Source organism: Monodon monoceros, unplaced genomic scaffold (genome assembly GCF_005190385.1).
Source record: "Monodon monoceros isolate NGI ecotype Baffin Bay Population unplaced genomic scaffold, NGI_Narwhal_1 Super_Scaffold_11, whole genome shotgun sequence".
Taxonomy (NCBI): Eukaryota; Metazoa; Chordata; class Mammalia; order Artiodactyla; family Monodontidae; genus Monodon; species Monodon monoceros.
The window spans coordinates 1,321,705-1,337,642 of NW_021703767.1; the positions used below are offsets into that span (position 1 = coordinate 1,321,705).

The following is a 15,938-nucleotide window of genomic DNA, read 5'->3' on the forward strand; positions in this document are numbered from 1 at the left end:
TGGCAAATGCTACAAATCAGGGCTTTTTACAGTCCCGCCCACCAAAAAAAGCCATTTGTTAAGCATTGATCAGCACACCACTGCAGTAACGTATAGTACGTAAACTATGCCTCAAAAAAAAGCACGTGGGGTGGGGGGAGAGGAGGGACTCATTCTGAAAAAGAGAAAACATTAAAATAAATAGCACATTTAATTGTCAGTGTTAAAAGTAAAGGAAGGTTTTTCCTGCAAATGAAGAATATTTAACATCAGGAAATCTATGAATGAAATTTACTATATTAACAGATAGGAGGGGAAACCATACAACCATCTCAACAGATGCAGAAAAGCAACCAATAAAATTCTACTGCTGTAACTGATAAAGTCTATTTTTAATAAAACTCTCAGCAAAGTGGGACGGCGACTTGCTTAACTACGTGAAGGGCATGTACAAAGCGACTACGGTGAACATCGCCCTCAGTGAGGAAGCATGGGAGGCGTCCACAGTAAAGCTGGAACCAGAGAAGCAACTGCTGGTCGCCACCACTGTCCCAATACCCGACTCGGCCTGGCACCACGAGTTCCAGCCATTGAATAAGGGGAAGGTGCAAAAATTAGAAAGGAAGAGGCATTGCTTGCACAACGTGATCCTCTCCCCAGGATGAGTTGGGGACACAATCCACACGCAAAACTCCACAGCTGGTACCCGACAATGACAAGCAAGAGGAAACGACACCTTCTGAAGGAGGAATTTGGGCAAGGATACAAGTGGCATTTCTGGTCGCTGAGCAAAGGGCAGACCAGACCGTGCAGTGACCGAGGCAACTGTCTAGCCAACAGGAAAAAATATTAGATCCTGGCCTCAAACTGTATAGAAACAGACTTCACACAGATTAATAAGCTAAATGCGGAAAACAGAATATAAAACTGCTGAAAGAAATTAAGGAGGAATGACTCCCGACATAGGAAAGTGTTCTTAGACAGGACTCAAAACCCAAGTCGTAAAGGAAAAGACTGATAAATCTGAATATATAAAAATTTTAAATTTCTCTCTGGAAAAAAATAATAACATCAAAAGACCAAGGACACCTAGGAAAGCCCCTGTAGCCATGTGCGAGGTCCTGCGCCTCTGGTCACAGCGCCTCTTCCCACCGGGTCCGGGAGATTCTGATGCCCCCTTTGGAAGAACCGTGCCCTCCGCGCCACGGGTACAGGACGCCTGTCTCCAGAATGCTCCACACCGGGGCTCGAGGTGGCCAGAATTCCAGTGAGAAGGCAAGAGAGTGTTTCTCCCTGGGACGACGCTGAACCCTCCCTCCGAGGCAGTCGCGGAGAGCTCAGACGGCGGCGGCGGGGGTGGGGACAGCGCACAGCGGCGCAGAATTCCCACATAGCCCCCACCCAGCTTCTCCTAAGGGTCACATCTTTTTTTTTTTTTTTAACATCTTTATTGGGGTATAATTGCTTTACAATGGTGTGTTAGTTTCTGCTTTATAACAAAGTGAATCAGTTATACATATACATATGTTCCCATATCTCTTCCCTCTTGCGTCTCCCTCCCTCCCACCCTCCCTATCCCACCCCTCCAGGCGGTCACAAAGCACCGAGCTGATATCCCTGTGCTATGCGGCTGCTTCCCACTAGCTATCTACCTATGGCATCACTGAACAATGATCAAAGTCAGGACAATACCATGAGCTCCACTACCGCAATCTCACCAGTTTTCCCACTAACATCCTCTCTGCCCCAGGACCCCCTCGAAAGCCCATACTGCATTTCGCTGGTGTGTCTCCTTAGGCCCCTCCAAGCCCGTCTCTCAGGACGTGGATGGCGAAGAGCCCTGGCCAGGTGTTTTCGGGACACCCTCTCCGGGGGTCTGCCTGCCGCTTCCTCGTGCCTACGCTGTGCCCATGCCCATGTCGGGGAGAAGCTATGACTGCGACCTGTCTTATCACATCGATCTCCTGGGTGAGGCGGTGTCTGCTGGCTTTCTCCACTCTAAAGTTACTACTTTTCCCTTTTCAATAAATAAGTGACTTGGGGAAGAGATAACTTTGAGACTAGCAAAATATCCTGTTTCTCCTCAAACGTTCATTCACTAACTTAGCGCCAGTCCTGGGTCCCGCCTAAAGTAACTATCGCCTTGGGGTCGGCCTCACGGTGATCGCCTATCTCCTCCTTCCTCCCCCGTTGAGTAACTGGGACTCTTTGGCTCCCCTTCTCCCTGCTTACTGATCGTTATTCATGTATATCAGCAGAGTGATGGACGTTTACTTTATTCTACGGATTACAAGCCAACACCATCGTCACCCAAGTCCTTGCTCAGAGCCACCCGCTCTGACCCTCTCCCCGCCCACGTGGCCCTGTCCTTTCTGAGCTCTTCCCTGTACCATGAGGGGGTCCAGTCGCATCTTCTTGGAGGACCCCTTCTTCTCTGCTCGGAGAAAGCACTTGGGTGTCCTCGGGGGACTGGGTAAGGAGCTGTGCGGCCTGAGCACCAACATCTGTGTCTCTGCACCGTCTGGCATATGGACAAATACTCAAAACTTCGGTGCACACTGACACCTGGCTCCAGCCCAGTGCCCGGGCTCCTCTGTCCCCTCCCCTCGTCTGCCACTTCTTCCCACCACACACTCACTGTTCCATCCTTATGAACACGTCCGTGACGCAACCTTACCCCCCGGAGAAACAGACAGTTTCTGGGCAGTACTGTGTGCAGCCCTTTCTGTCTGTGGCTTTACAGAATCTAGAAAAGTACTGTCTTCCAACACCCAGCTGATCCTTTTCTTCCCCACCCCACCCCTGCTGTAGCTCTGTTATTGTTCTGTCCTATACTGAGCTTTGGTTCTGTCTGTATCCCATTCTGGGTCCCCCCAATCCTGGTTGAGGTTCATGTATTTTGTTCTGGGGTCCACGGTTCCCAGAGTCGGGCTGTACTGAGACGTCCACTCAGAGAAGCCCCACGCCCACCTCTCCAGCCACCTGTGCCCCCCTCTCCTTTCCAGCGCCCCACCACCACCCCTGCAGGGCCCAATCCCTTTCGTCCTTGATTTTCCTTCCTGTTTTCCTTTTGCACGGAGGCACAGATATGCGTGTTTTCTCACGTGAAGGGAGCTCACTCGACACCCTCTGGCACTCAGCCCTGCTCCCTTCCCGCATGTTCTGGAAATCGCCAGAGACCCACCCCTCCACATGGCTCGTTGTGACGTGGTCGCCCAGAGTCGACCCACCCGCCCCTGACTGGACATTTAGGTCACTTCCATCTGTGTTTTCATCTTGTTGGAGGCGTGTCCTCAGGCTGAATCCCTAGGAGGGAACTGCAGGGGCAAAGCTGAGCACATGGAGTTTGCAGGCTGAGTGTGGTTTTTAACACGCCTAACAGTTCTTCGTTGACTTCCTCTGATGAGTGAAAGGAAAAACCAAATACTGGGGAAGAGTTCCTCTGTCCTATACTGAGCACAGAGGGCGTCACCACTAGAAACCCTGGTCGCCTGTGCTGGACCTCAGGTCCACGGTATTTCATCCCGCAAGTAACAGGTCCACACTATTCAAGACATGCAGGGCATGTCGTGGAGACAGACCTGAGAGCGTGCCCAGGGGTCCCACGAGCAGCTGTGCTGTCAGTGTCACACATGCCGTCACTCTGAGCCCCACTCCAAGCTCCTGTCCACAGAGATGTGCTCGCTCACACTCAGAGCAGCACTTTTCACAGAGGCAAAAAGCTGAAACGATCCAAACGCCCGTCCCTGGCGAAGAGCTAAAACAGGTGTGTGACCCCCACTCAACAGAGTCCTAGTCAGCAACTGAAAGGAACAAACTGATAGGGATGGAAGAGGATAATCAAATCGCTCAGAAATGCCATTAGGGGATTGTAGACAGACAGGGAACTTTAGGGGGCTTTGGGAGACAACAGTAAGTTAATGATCACTCAAGAAAGCAGGTTTGCTCAACCACAAAACCACGTAACAGAAGCATGAGCCGTGCCTCAAAACAATAAAACAATGGTGGCATGAGACCCACATGCTGCCCAATGAGCTCAGTAAGTTAATGGCCCCAGTAAGCTAATGACCCCTAAGACGTGCTCTCTGCACACATAACAAGCAGTAATTTATGGAAAAGTGACATTTCAGAGCCACACTGTACTGAGGCCTGAAATAATTTTTCCACTGCACCGTGACAGTCCTGGCTCGACCATGTAGAGACAAGAAAACTCCCCAGTGCAGCCTGGAGGCAGAGCCGGTGATGGAAGCACGACGTCTACTCAAGAATGAGGAAGAAGGTGGTCTTTTCCTCCTCCCACTTTCCCTATGATTATAAAACTGTAGCCCACTAAGTTCTCGGGCCACGTCACCCTCACGCCCACCCGCCTGTAAGACTCACAAGTGTCCTCTTCTAATAAATCACTTCTTATCTATCACTTTGCCTCTCACTGAATTCCTTCTGCGCTGAGACATAAAGAACTGAAGCTCCTCGGAGCCTCCCCCGAAAACACCACCTAGCGGTTTCATAACTACTGATCCACCGTACAGCATGGGCAAACCCCAAAAACATTATGTGAGGTGAAAGAAGCCTGACTCAAAAGGCTGCATATTGCATGATTCCACTTACATGAAGTGCCTAGAAAAGGCAACTTCAGAGAAACAGAAAGCAGATCGGTGGCTGCCAGTGGCTGGAGGTGGGAATGGGAATTTACCACAAGGAGCATTTTGGCGTGATGGAAACGTTTAAACCTGGACTGTGGTAACAGCTGCACAGCTTAGAAATGCATGAAAATCGCTGACTTCTCTACCTACTGAGGGTGAATCTCACGGTAGCTTCTCAAGCAAGAGAAAACAAAGCTTCCCCCAGTGCCTGCCCCAGCTGTACTTCCTGCCCACGTCTTCCTGAGCACTCAAAGATGGGCGCTCGGACCGGGGCTGACCGTCCGCACCATCCGTATAGTCTCCCTCCACCACCAGTGAGGCTGGGCAGGCACCTGGGCGGGGGGGTCTCCCTGTGGAAAACACATGCCTGCCGTGGACAGGGCCGCGGGCACGTAGCACGGCTCCCTCGCAGCAGAGCTCTGCCCCACGAGTCCAAATCCAGCACACCTTTCCCGGGCTGCGGCGTGGCTCAAAGTCTTAGCTAACTATAGGCAAAGCCCTCCCGTTCCTATAGCAAGGCTTCCGGCGAGAAACGCTGAAATCCATCAAGTCCGGCTCCTTCCTACCCGTGCCGCGCATGCCCAGGGCAGATCGCTGAGGGAGAATGTAAGGGGCGCTGGGCTGGTTTACACAACACCTGCTCTTCCTTTGGAAACACCGTCAACACCTTCGGTTTCATTAGAGGATAAAATTAAAGAACAGAAAGCGTCACTGTGCAATGATCAAATACGTCTCTCATTCATGTGCACGTGGGTGAAAACCATCTACTACGTGACACCAGTAAAATACAAAGAGGAAAAAACCCCAGAGTAGGCGTCGGAAGATGTGGATTTAAGCCTGGTCTGCATGTGGCTGACACTGGACCACTTATTCAGAAGGACCACGAGCCAGCGGTCCTGACACAGAGGTGGTCATCTTTTCACTTCTAAAAACCGGCTGACACTTGATGGAAAAGGTTTTTTTCCATAGGATTTCATTGATGGTCAAATCTAAGTTGAACTCTGCGGCCCTAAATTCTCACAGCTCTGACATCCTAGAATTCATGCCTACAAACTCCACATCTTCCTGGATTAGGGTTTCAGCCTCAACCCCCGTACCAGTTTCTACCCACAGCAAGTGAGTCTTCACTATTTACCGCCTGTGCTGCTACTGCCCTGGAACTGTTAATTTAAAAAATCACTACACGAGGATCTTTAAACGTTTAGATAGCTTTTTAATGAAAATGAAGTTTTAATATATTAAGAAAGAAAGGATAATCCTCTAAAGTATCCCGCCAAAAGAACACTCTATCATAACAGGCATGTGGTAAAACCTAACACAGGCGACCAACTCAGAACAGTAATTCCTTTTGACTACTATTTTGGGTAGATTCCTATTCTGAAAAGGAATCAAATTCAAAATGATCAAGACGAATAAATGTGCATTTGATGTAATTAATTTCATTCACACCTAGAAGAGAGCAGACATGACAGGCCACACCACTGCTATTTAAACTGTGGCCCGAGCACCTAAGCCTCTGGAACTACACCTCCATAGACGGACATCAAGCTGTTCGTGCTCAGGCTACAGCAGGCGAGTGTCTGCGTGAACTATGCTTTCCAGCCTCCCTCACGTAGCGCTCAGGGGTTGCATTTGTGGAGGCCCAGCAGCCACCTGCCCCTTCTTGGGCACATCTCCCTGGGTGAGTTGCCCTTCCTAAGGCAGAAGCCAGAAATCCAGTCCCCTGTCCTCGCGCTGCCACAGCACGCGGACGAGGCAGGCTGTGCCCACCTGACACCTACAAAACCTCACCCCCAAGCAAAGCAGCCTGAGAAGGTGCCAGGACGGCGCTGAGAGAAGGGAGCTGGGCATCGGGAGGTGACAGCGGCCCACCGGGAACTGCGAACCGTGCCGTCTCTCGGCCCCACGCGGGTGATGAGAGGCTGCCCTACGTCCTTGAGCAAACTCCTTCCTCAGGGAGATCACTCACCCTAAGCGAGGGAAGACTTGGAGCGTTAGGGAACTTGGGCTGCTGGCAACCAGAACGAGAAAAGAAACCGGACTTGTGAGCACGGCCCGTGAGAAGAGGCGCAAACACAAAGCAACTTTGAACCGTACTCTCCAACCTGCCCAACGCGTGTGTTAACGCCCTCAGTTTCTAACGCTTCCCGGATACAAGAGGGCTGATGAAATATTACCTACTACTGCGTTACCTTTACTCATTTCTGACAAGCTCGAGACCTGCAAACCTGAAAAACCAATCCTCACCCAATTTAATTCAACATTTAACACAGTCTCGTCCCCTAAGAGTAAGAAACCAGAGAAAGGGATCAGTCGGGCTCCCCAGGGTCTGGTGTTTTCTCACTAAGCCAGAGCCCATTACTCTACCCCCTGGCCCCGCCTGCTGGCCCACCTTGCTCCCCTCTTCCGGGAAAGCTGTGGGTCCAGAGGGAGGTGACAGGACACCTTGCGCCAAGGCCACCCTCTTGTGCACCCAAAGCCGCCACGTGCTTTTCACACAGGGCTGCTCGGAGGTTAAATATTTGTTGACATCTGACTGAATGACCCTCGAAGCACTGAGAATTTGTTTTTCGACTCCTAGGTACAACAGTCCTCTAGAAATGGAGTGACCTTGGACATCACCAACTAGACCACCCCCTTCACACTCGAGGACCCTGCAGCGGACAGCCCACCAGGTCAGAGCCGGGCTGGGACGAAGGGCCCAGTGCCCCAATTTCCAGCCAACTCTTCTGTCGGCTCCCCTACCAGACAGCTGTGAAGCTACGTTCCTTCCAATGTTTAAATCCTTTTATTTTATTTGGCTGCTTTTCTGACACCTTCTGGAATTATTCAAAGTATTCTCACTTTCCCCAAGACGTAGTTATGAATATTACTTCTCTGCAACAGGTACTGTTATTTCTTAAGACAACGCGTTTCAATTACATGTCACCTAAAAGCGGTTAACAGAACAGAGCTATCTTTTTTTTTCAACTTGAGGACTCTCTGTTTTCAACAGATTAATTTGCTATACTGCACTTTATAGTTTTAGAGCAATTTTGAATGTTTTGTAAATGTTTCTGTTCTACAAAGAAAAGCACAGAAATCTGGAGATAACACAGACATATGGGGCACATATCTATGACTGATTCACCGAGTACAATAGGAGTGGGGCGAGGGGTGCAGTAGGCTCAGGCAGAAAAAACGCATTTTCAGAGGCAAGCAGCCTCAGTTAAGATTCTACTGCCTACATTAAAAGTAAGAAAAAGTTATTCATTCATTCAGCAAACAGTGGTAAGTGCCTTCTATCTGCCAGTCGTTGTTCTGGGCCCTGAGGATAAAGACAGAACAAGACCCCTGCCTTCCTGAGGCTTCCACTCTGCCAGGCAGGCTGACGAAAGGGAGGGAGTGGTGGGTACAGAGGGCAGATGAACAGAACGGACAACAGGGCACCCGGTGGGGGGAGGGGAGGGTATGGAGGAGTGCAGCCCGCCAGAAAGCCGGAGGCGAGGCCCCAGGGCTGGGGGGGGGGGGGGGGCCAGAGGGGCGGCGGGAGAGGACAGCTCTGAGATGAGGGCAGGTGCAGGGCTCTGATCCAGCCTCCAGTTAAGGCCTGGGCCTGGACAGACGGCAGCGGGAGGAGGCTGTGGGCAGCTGCTCAGGTGAGCCAGGTAAGAAGGGGGTGAGGATGGCTGCACGAGGCGGAGCCCTAAGGTTATCATCGGGAGTGAACTAGACCAAGCGGATCCCACCACGGCTGGCACGCAGCGAGGTCTTGACCAAGGTCAGCTAGATATCATCCCACGTTCCCAGGAGGTTACTGAACCTCTTCTGTCAGTCCTGATCTGAAAAGCAGGCACAAGGCAGCGTCTACCGTGAGGACTGCGAGGAATGACGGACGGAAGCGAATCCTACCCAACAGAAGCTAAGCACACGTGTGCCTGCGCTCCACAAACAACACATGATGTATCTGACAGACCACACGTAAGTATATAGCAAAATACTCTGCACACCACACGCCAGGGGATAAGAACCCCCACCTCAGATCCCTCTGGGCTCAGCACCCACAGCTCGAAGAGCCCTTCTTAACCCTCCAGGCCCCCCATCTCCTGGACCCCACCCGTCAGCCCACACCTCTGCTCTCTCCTCCCAGCCGCCCGGCACAGCTCCGACCAGGCCTCTGTCCTCCGCCAGGGCCTCCCATCTCACTCCGGGGCCTCTCATCCCCTCGCTGCCAGCCCTTCCTGGGCCCAGGAGAGCCCGCACAGCTGGCATCCCCACGGATGCCCCGACAGAGGCCACTCCAATAAGCGGCCTCCACGTTGGCTCAGTACGTGGGCGCCCCGCCTGGCCGGGCCGCCCTGAGGGAAGGCTGGCTCCCCGGGGCAGAGACCTCTCCCGCCTCCCGCATCCGGCCAGGGAAGGCCCTCAGCCAAACCTGTCCACATCCACGCGGGGCAGGGGCACGTGATCAGGCAGAGCAGTGGGAACCAGCTCCCCCCAGCCCACCGCGCGGCTGGAGCGCAAGGGGTCGGGGGCCTCGTGCGCTTCATCCTGCTGACTCCATTACAGAGAAGGCTGATGGTTCGGAACTCCAAACCCGAAAAAAAAAAACAAATAACCACAAGCAGTATGAACTGGCATGCAGGGCAGATGCTTTAACATTTTACCAGGCAACCAGAAGCCAGCCCTGCGGCCCCCGTGGGGCTTAAGCCTGCAGGGCCCAAAGCAACACTGCCCGCCTCCCAGGAGGTGGGGGCAGCCGTCCTGGATGCAAAACAGGCATTTCCCTCCAGAGCTTTAAGACAAAGGAAGCACTAACCAGGAGCCAAGTCTACTTAGTCCTCTGAGCAGCACTAAATTTGGTGAGTAAAGGTGCCAACTCCTAGTGAAGCTGAAGATACGTCTAGAGACGAGTGAGGTTTTTTTTAATAAAGAAAAACGCTATTTCCACATGCATCTTTCTGTAAGGCTGCCCCCAAGGTGTGTTTAGCACCAGAAGCTAATAAGAAACTAGATCCTAAGTCCTACAGCACAATTCCCAAGTTTCCTGGACTGAGCACAAAATTATATTTTATTTTATGCCCTCCTTTCAGAGGGGCAGCATGTCTCTTAGAAATACTTTGGAAGTGCATCGAGGCTCCCGTGCACAGAAGTCCTGCCTCGCTCCTGCCTCCGGCCACCCCTCTCACCGTCCCAAGGACTGTGGCCCTGCAACTGTCCCTTCCCAGCGCACTGGAAATCTGTCCTTCTCCACGGGATCATCCCTGTCAGCCCAAAACATATGACAATCACTCTCATTTAAAAATCAAAAATAAAAACTCCCTTGAGTCCACAACCCTCCTCCTGAGGATCCTCCACGCTCGATGCTCTCCACCCCTCCCTCCACCCAGCCCTCCCCACCGCAAGGCCACCCGCCTCTTATCAAATCCAGGGCCCTCCCCCTCTTGTGGACCCCCTGCCCAAAGCCCCCGGGCTCAGGCTGCACGCTCCTGCTCTTCTGTGTGGACACCCACAGCCCAGCCTACGGTCTCACACGTCAGCAGTTACACAGATGACCCCCAAATTTACATATCTGGCCCCAACCTCTTCTTGAGCCAAAGGAAGCCCTCTTAAGCACCATTAGAGAAGTATTATTTTAGGCCCTTTACATTAGCTCAGCTATCGGCCCACCGACCCCAGAAGACCAGGTCCTGCTCCTCCTCCTAATTTACCGGAGAGAAAACTGAAGCCCATGAGGATCAAAGCGAGCAAGCTCACACGCCTGGTGCGCACGGGACAGAGACCCACCCGTGGGCCCGCCCACCCATGGGCCCGCCTCCCCACCTCACAGCCTCGCCAGCCTGCTCCTCAGCCAACGACCTGGGGGTCGCTCTGGGCTGTTCCATCTTGCAGAGGCTACTGGCAATCCCGATGGGCCGCCTGCAAAACACACCACAGTGCCTCAGCTCTAAGACCCGCGTTTTCCCACATCTTCACGACTCTGAAATCGGGCAGGAACTCTGAGTAGTCAAACTCAGCCGTCCCTCTAGGAGGCGTGACTGACAGGGCAATGTGACCCATCAACAGGTCAGTCCACAAATCCTTTAAGGACCGGAAACCTCTCCTTAACACCTGCCAGTAGGATCAAGAAAGCGTCCAAACTCGCGGATCCTGTATCCGCAGCTTGGACGCGTCCCAGAGACAGCAGTGGTGCAGTCGTGAGAAATGCCACCTCGGCAAGAGACGGTGACAGCACAGCGGACCATGCCATGGGGCTGATTTGGAGGAACCAAATTCTAAAGGTGAAGACATTTTATCATTACTTTATTTCACTCACATTTTCCTTTTTCATGAAAGCACAAGGCTGGCATGATTTTAAAAGTCTATATGCTTAAAGTCTAAGCGCTCTTTCAATAAATGACACCTAAGTGAGCGGAAAGCATTGTGTCACAGGCAAACTGACAACATTTTCCTGTTAACAGTACAAAAACTAATGCTGCAACTTACAGACGAAGCGGGATCTGATCTCCCCACGCCTGCCCTGGTGCCAGGCCTCGGCGGGTCACCGTGGGCCCCTGATGCTCCCCTTCTGCCTAGGGCAGGGGAGGAGGAGAGTCCCTGCGGCGCGGACACTCAGGGCAGTACTCCCTCTGCCACTTATCTGTGGCCTCTCTGCACCTAGCTTTACCCACATATAAGGCAGGAGACTAAGAGTCATGCCTGCCTTATAGACAATCATGAGATTTTAATTAATGTATGTGAAGTGCTTAAATGGCCTGGCACACCACAAGCTCCCGACAAACAGTAGCCGCGTAACAGCTGGAGTGATTCTTTTCAAAGAGAAATCAGATCATGTCATTCTGTTGTCCAAAACTCTAAAGTCAACCAGGAAGGCAGGCAGGCAGGCAGGCAGCCCTAGTAAGGCTGAGATCACCATCTAAATTCCATACCCCAGCAGGTTGCTCCCACAAGCGGCAGCCCTCCAGCCTCTGGGCTCACTCCCTGCCACCCTCCCTCCCACCCCTAGGCCACACTGGGCTCTGGGCTATTATCAGCCCAGGACAGGAAGCTTGGACCCTGGGCCTGAGGCTGTGACTCCAGAGCTCCCTGTGCCAGCACCCGGCCAGGTGGCGCCCAGCTCCCTCAGACCTCCCGACCTGCTAGATTGATTTGTCCCTGTTGGGACTTAGGACTTTTTTTTTTTTTTTTTTTTTATTGGAGTATAGTTGAGTACAGCAAAGTGATTCATTCATACATATACATATATCTATTATTTTTTATATTCTTTTCCCATACAGGCTATTGCAGAATATTAAGTAGAGTTCCCTGTGCTCTACAGTAGGTCCTTGTTGGTTATCTATTTTATACATAGTAGTGTCTATACATTAATCCCCAAATCCTAATTTATCCCTCCCCCGCCCCCACCTTTCCCCTTCGGTATCCGTAAGTTTGTTTTCTATGTCTATGGGTCTATTTCTGTTTTGGAATTAAGCTCATTTGTATCTTTTTTTTTTCTTTTTAGATTCCACATACAAGCAATACCATACGATCTTTGTCTTTCTTGGACTTCACTCAGTATGATAATCTCTAGGTCCATCCATGTTGCTGCAAATGGCATTATTTCATTCTTTTTATGGCTGAGTGGTATTCCATTGTGCATATGTACCACATCTACTTTATCCATTCATCTGTCGATGGACACTGGGGTACATGTATCTTTTCAAATTATGGTTTTCTCTGGCCAGCACTTAGGACTTTAGCTGGGGTTTATGATCCTCATCTTCCCCCATAATGTGAACCCCCAGAGGGTAGGAACTACCCTTGCTGTGTTCACTCCCGTCTCCAGCACCTAGAACAGTACCTGGCACAGGGCAAATACCAATACCTGTGGGGCGACCACATGAGCGAAACAAGTCTGCCCTAGATGCAAGCAGTGTCACTGCACTTCCCATAAAAATACCAGGCCCCTCCGAGCTACTTCCCCCGCAGTCTCTGCCCCGTCTTCACATTTTAAATCCACCACAAAGACACACTGAAAAACAAAGTAGTTTTTTGGCACACTCCTAGAACACTGTACACACATACAGGAGGAGAGCAGCCGGCAGTACTAACGAGACCACCAAAAAACCGTGATAATTTGGTACTAATGGCCTGGGACCAACTGTTGTCAAGCACGGCAGCAAGGCCAGGTGAATACCTCGGTCCACACTCCAAACGAAGCGTAACTCCAAAGAAAGGCACTCGAGGAACAAGGACATCGAAATGACTTTAACGTACAGTCTTTAAACGAAAGTCTCACTGTTTGCCTTTCCTACCTCACGTATTATGAACATACTTTCCAAAAGTTGTTTTTTGTTTTGTTTTGTTTTGTTTTTAAACAGCAGCATTTCTATCACACCAAATTGTAGGTTTGGAAATCTGTGGTTTAGAAAATTGACACAAAAAGATCGAGTTTTCCAATAAAACTGGACCTCTCTAAGCTCTTCAGTTTCATACTAAGATTGACTCTTTTTTTTTTTTTTTTTTTTTGGCGCACCACGCAGCTTATAGGATCTTAGTTCCCGAACCAGGGATCGAACCCAGGGCCCCGGTAGTGAAAGCATCAAGTCCCAACCACTGGACCACCAGGGAATTCCCCTGACGATTTTTCTTAAACAAGTTTTTTATAGGCTGGTAAATGTATAACTTCACCTATTAATCTCCAAAATGTACTTTCTAACTATCTCCAACCTATTGAAATAAATTCCTTGGTACTAAGTACTTACATAGCTCATCAGAGCATTCAAGAGAATAAAACCCAGCACTTAAATAAAGCTTACAGCTAATGAATTCTGGTGATTAATAAAAAATGATTAGTGGGTTTTGCGTGCACCCATGTAGAAAAAAATATTCTGTGCAGCACTGTTTCTTATAGCAAATATTAAAAACTATATTAAAACATATATACAACAGTGTATATGTTTTGACTACTGCTGGGACAGTACATAGTCAGCTGGTCACAGCAGTTACAGGGAACTGATCAGCTAGGGATGCAGTGACACGAGGTTTTCTTATGTGTTTGTACCTTTTGAGGGTGCACGCTTATACTTTCAAATCTATCAATAAAAATTTCAGTGGTACACGTTTTTAAATTTTATTTTTTAAATGTAATGCTGTAACAGTGTTTAATGAAACACACTGCCAACTTTTGAACTTCTTTGAACTCTGCCTAATTTGTCCAGCACTGTATCCCAGGAGCCAAAAGCAGGGAGGGCCCGGCACAGCACGACATGGATTAAGTACTTTTGCCAAATGAATTCGTTTGCTTTGTGCATTCACCAGACAAATATAAATTTTAAAAATTTTCTTATTCCAATCTAAAAGCAGTTGAAATGCTTTTAAGACACGTAAATTCACAGAGGACTAAAGTAGCCTACAAGCCAAGAAGTTTTTTGTGGAAGCTGTTATTCGCTAATTATCCTTTCTTCGCCTCCCAGGACTGACCTCATGCGCACGCTGCATCTCGAGATACATGTGTCATCAATTTCTCAGAGCTGGACCAATTTTCTTTCCACCACTGCCCCCTGCAGAAAGGCCTCTTTTTTTTTCCCCTTCCAACCACAGCTTCAAATTTTGTTGAAGGTGTAGCTGGATATATTCAGTCCCAGGAACCTTCAGACATCAAACAGGGCACTGCTCACAGACAATGCTTTCCTTGCAGAGCCCGAGTGTGTGTCCCTGCCGTCACCTGGGCAGGGCAGGATCGCCAGACAGCTCAGTGAGTCTCAGCGATACTTATGAGCCCTGCTGTGGGTGACCCTGCGGAGGGGACCCTGTCCCTGGAGGGACCCTGCAAGGAGGGCAGCTAACTCCCACACCCAGGAGGAAAGGTACCAGCCAACCTTTACATTTTCCTTCTCCCTTTCCCCTCAGGGAAACCCTCAGCAAAAAGGTAAAAGAATCTCAGCCTCAAAGAAAAGATGGCAATCAAAAGACACTGCCCAGGACTGCTCTTAACACAACCCAGTGTTTCGGAAAATGCAGCTCTAGATGGCACCTTTCAAAGGAATAAAACATACGGTAAATTTAAGAGAGAACAAAGAGGATTAATGAAATATTTCTAATCTCAAAACGTACTGATCATCAATTGATTAGGGCACTAAGAGTAGAGAAGCAAGTCTGACACCAAGCCACTTTTCCTTATACTTCGAGGGCTGAAAGCTAACCACGATTAGAAAGTAACCTTACGCAAACCAGCTGGCTAAAAATACGAAGTGCGAACCAAACACGGCGCTGCGGGTCTCCGACGTATAAACAGGAATTAGAACACATTTTAGGTTCCCCAGCATGTCAACTGGGACTCCAACCCGTTTTAGCGTCAACAGCCCACTCTGACACCTTCCTCCAGACCCATTCACTACCCGGTAATTTTCCTACCGCAGATCTGAACACGTCAGAATTCACCTCGAGCCCCCAATCGCCCCAGACTGTTCCGGATCGCTCCAGACGCCCGGCACCCGCGGGAACTTCCCCGCCCCGGGACGCCCGCGGCGAAGAGCATCCCACGCGGACACTGCGCCCTCGGGAAGGGACGCGGGGCCGTCCCTGGCGCAGCCTCACAGTGGGCGCAGCCTCACCCTGGGGGTGCACTCTCCGCAGAGTAGGGCATCCCGCGCGGACACGGTGCCCTCCCGAAGGGGACGGGGACGGGGGCGGGGGGGCCGTCCTGGGTGCAGCCTCGTGCCGGGGCGCAGCCTTCCCTCCCTAGTGCGCAGCGCACCCGGAGCAGAAGCGGCACTCCCGGGGAGAGGACAGTGCTGTCCCCAGCGCAGGCTGCCTTCCCGGGGGCGCAGCCTCATCCCGAGGTGCAGTGTTCCCTCCCGGGGCGCAGCCTCCCCTTCATCCCCGGACTCCCCATACGCGCCCCGGGGCGCAGCTTCATCCCGGGGCGCAGCCTCGCTCTCCCGCGGCGCAGAGCATCCCGCGCAGACGCGCGGGGAGCAGACGCGGGGCCGTCCCGGGCGCAACCTCCCCTCGCCAGGCGGCCCGCAGCCCCTCCGGACAGCCCCTCCGGACAGCACTGGTCCCGCTCGAGCCGCGCGCCCGGCGCGGCCTCACCACCTGCCCGGCGGCGCTTACATAAACGCGGCCACGGCGCTGCCCCGCGCTGCTGGGCGGCGTGGTCGGGCCGCGGTATCAGAGCCTCGCCGCCCCCGCCGCCCCCGCCGCCCCCGCCGCCCCCGCCGCCCCGCCTCACCTCAGCCGCGGGCCGCTCCGCTCCGCGCCGCACCGAGACTCGGACCGCGAGTCCGCGGAGCTTCGCTCGGCCCGCCCGGGGCTGCGGCGCGCTGCCCGTGGCCTGGCGCGGCCCCGAGCGCG

General features: G+C 51.7%; 1 protein-coding gene across 4 annotated transcripts in view; it reads right to left on the minus strand.

Annotated features, from left to right (window-relative positions):
- Positions 1-15,924, minus strand: part of ADARB1 (adenosine deaminase RNA specific B1) — a 113,552-nt gene extending 97,628 nt beyond the window's left edge. For all 4 annotated transcript variants that reach the window (XR_003792365.1, XM_029214714.1, XM_029214713.1 and 1 more), the window contains exon 1: positions 15,817-15,924. The gene's annotated coding sequence lies outside the window, so the exon portion shown is untranslated. The remainder of the gene's footprint in view (positions 1-15,816) is intronic.
- Between the last annotated feature and the right edge of the window lie 14 nt (positions 15,925-15,938).